Here is a 3,563-nt window from a genome sequence, read left to right on the forward strand (position 1 = left end):
AACAAGAAGAGCAGAAAAAATCTCATACTCTCCATTTTTCAAAACGTCCAAGGCGTCAAGGCCTCAGGGGCTTCGCGCTTTTCATCTTTTCAACCATTGCATTCTCGAAGGTCTATAGACCGCTAGCACGCGGGGTGCTGTTCTTGAGATCGGGTATTAGATTCCCCCGTCCTCTTCCCGCCTGACTCGGCCGTTGCCCCTGCGAGTGCTTAGCCGAACCACTCTCCCATCACCGGCCATACAGTCATCCGAACGTCGTACCCAGCAAGCACAACGAGCTCTATATACATGGCGGAACGAAGAATTGAAAAAGCAAAGCAAAATTCCCAAACCGGGACTCGAACCCGGGTCGCGTGGGTGAAAGCCACGTATCCTAACCGCCTAGACTATTTGGGAGCACCTTCTATTAACCAAAACAAACGCCAAACAAAAGGCCAAACACACGCATACTCACACACAACCAAGCGCACCACATCAAGGCCACGCGCATTGCCGCCTTCAACATTGCATCCAGCACCTTCAAAGACCTTTACCACGCAGGAGCTGTTGTTGTGAACCTGAATTAGATACCGCCGTTCTCGCCACGCTTACCCACCGTTGCCCCTGCGAGTGCTAAGCCGAACCACTCTCCATCACCGGCCATACAGTCATCCGAACGTCGTACCAGCAAGCACAACGAGCACTATATACATGGCGGAACGAAGAATTGAAAAAGCAAAGCAAAATTCCCAAACCGGGACTCGAACCCGGGTCGCGTGGGTGAAAGCCACGTATCCTAACCGCCTAGACTATTTGGGAGCACCTTCTATTAACCAAAACAAACGCATAACAAAAGGCCAAACACACGCATACTCACACACAACCAAGCGCACCACATCAAGGCCACGCGCATTGCCGCCTTCAACATTGCATCCAGCACCTTCAAAGACCTTTACCACGCAGGAGCTGTTGTTGTGAACCTGAATTAGATACCGCCGTTCTCGCCACGCTTACCCTCCGGCTGGTCGTTGCCCCTGCGAGTGCTAAGCCGAACTACTCTCCATTACCGGCCATACAGTCATCCGAACGTCGTACCAGCAAGCACAACGAGCGCTATATACATGGCGGAACGAAGAATTGAAAAAGCAAAGCAAAATTCCCAAACCGGGACTCGAACCCGGGTCGCGTGGGTGAAAGCCACGTATCCTAACCGCCTAGACTATTTGGGAGCACCTTCTATTAATCAAAACAAACGCCAAACAAAAGGCCAAACACACGCATACTCACACACAACCAAGCGCACCACATCAAGGCCACGCGCATTGCCGCCTTCAACATTGCATCCAGCACCTTCAAAGACCTTTACCACGCAGGAGCTGTTGTTGTGAACCTGAATTAGATACCGCCGTTCTCGCCACGCTTACCCTCCGGCTGGTCGTTGCCCCTGCGAGTGCTAAGCCGAACTACCCTCCATTACCGGCCATACAGTCATCCGAACGTCGTACCAGCAAGCACAACGAGCGCTATATACATGGCGGAACGAAGAATTGAAAAAGCAAAGCAAAATTCCCAAACCGGGACTCGAACCCGGGTCGCGTGGGTGAAAGCCACGTATCCTAACCGCCTAGACTATTTGGGAGCACCTTCTATTAACCAAAACAAACGCCAAACAAAAGGCCAAACACACGCATACTCACACACAACCAAGCGCACCACATCAAGGCCACGCGCATTGCCGCCTTCAACATTGCATCCAGCACCTTCAAAGACCTTTACCACGCAGGAGCTGTTGTTGTGAGCCTGAATTAGGTACCGCCGTTCTCGTCCCGCTTACCCTCCGGCTGGTCGTTGCCCCTGCGAGTGCTAAGCCGAACTACTCTCCATTACCGGCCATACAGTCATCCGAACGTCGTACCAGCAAGCACAACGAGCGCTATATACATGGCGGAACGAAGAATTGAAAAAGCAAAGCAAATTTCCAAACCGGGACTCGAACCCGGGTCGCGTGGGTGAAAGCCACGTATCCTAACCGCCTAGACTATTTGGGAGCACCTTCTATTAATCAAAACAAACGCCAAACAAAAGGCCAAACACACGCATACTCACACACAACCAAGCGCACCACATCAAGGCCACGCGCATTGCCGCCTTCAACATTGCATCCAGCACCTTCAAAGACCTTTACCACGCAGGAGCTGTTGTTGTGAACCTGAATTAGGTACCGCCGTTCTCGTCCCGCTTACCCTCCGGCTGGTCGTTGCCCCTGCGAGTGCTAAGCCGAACTACTCTCCATTACCGGCCATACAGTCATCCGAACGTCGTACCAGCAAGCACAACGAGCGCTATATACATGGCGGAACGAAGAATTGAAAAAGCAAAGCAAATTTCCAAACCGGGACTCGAACCCGGGTCGCGTGGGTGAAAGCCACGTATCCTAACCGCCTAGACTATTTGGGAGCACCTTCTATTAACCAAAACAAACGCCAAACAAAAGGCCAAACAAATGCATACTCACACACAACCAAGCGCACCACATCAAGGCCACGCGCACCACATCAAGGCCACGCGCATTGCCGCGTTCAACATTGCATCCAGCACCTTCAAAGACCTTTACCTGTGGTCGCACTTCCCAGCGCTCTTACACGCCCGCTGGCGACGTTACGGACTCGGGCCTCGCAAGCGGTGTCCAAGGATTGTCGCCTGACTCTTCACATGGCTCAGCTCCGCGAGGTACCATTCATGCATTTCGGCTCAGCTCGTTGTTGGAATGCATTATTGGATACACTGAGCGGAGGGGTGCAGATGGAGCTCGTAGGGGGCAAGAGTCGTGTTCCACCTACGCCGTGTTCCACCTACGCCGTGTTCTCTTGACGGCATTCGAGCTTTCATGGCCGTTTTCGACCCGAGCCATCTCTGTCAGCGTCTTCGGCGGATGCTTCCTGAGCTTCCTTTCTTCTTTTCTCCGTCGATAATGGAGGAAGCTCGGCGATGTTTGGCTTCTCAAACCCGGCCTCGAACTTTGATGCAAGTTCTTGGAGATATGTGGGTGAAGCTTCGTGGCGACAGTCCCTTGGACTCGGCGGGGAGGCCCATCCAGACAGATGGCCAAATGACTCGTTACTTCGTAGCTCTCTATGAGCGTCGTCATTGGAGTGTCGAGTCGAGTGAAAATAAATTACCGATGGCAAAGTGCAGCAGCACACATCCTTCTCAAGTCGCACAGCGCGAATACACGCTGCGCCGACACAACACCACAAGGTGTAGAAGGATAGCTTTGGTATCTGTGGGGTTTGAACGCAGACGCAGACTGGTATGTCTAGCGGATCTTAAGCCCGCCCCCTTAGACCACTCGGGCAAGATACCACGCCGAACCGCATCAAAACCGACGTCTCGTACGCACACTGTCCTCCACTCCTGGCGCTCCTCACGAGCTCAGTAAAGCCAAGGAGGACTTCAAGGCGCTCAGCGATGAGCGTAAGGAGCTGGCTGCTTCTCTTCCCGAGAAGAAGAAGGAGGCTGCCGCTCTCAAGGAGCTCGTGGACAAGGAGCTACCCAAGATAGGTAACACCGTGGTCCCCACGATT

Source organism: Phytophthora infestans, genomic scaffold (assembly GCF_000142945.1).
Source record: "Phytophthora infestans T30-4 supercont1.152 genomic scaffold, whole genome shotgun sequence".
In the NCBI taxonomy this organism is placed as follows: Eukaryota; Oomycota; class Peronosporomycetes; order Peronosporales; family Peronosporaceae; genus Phytophthora; species Phytophthora infestans.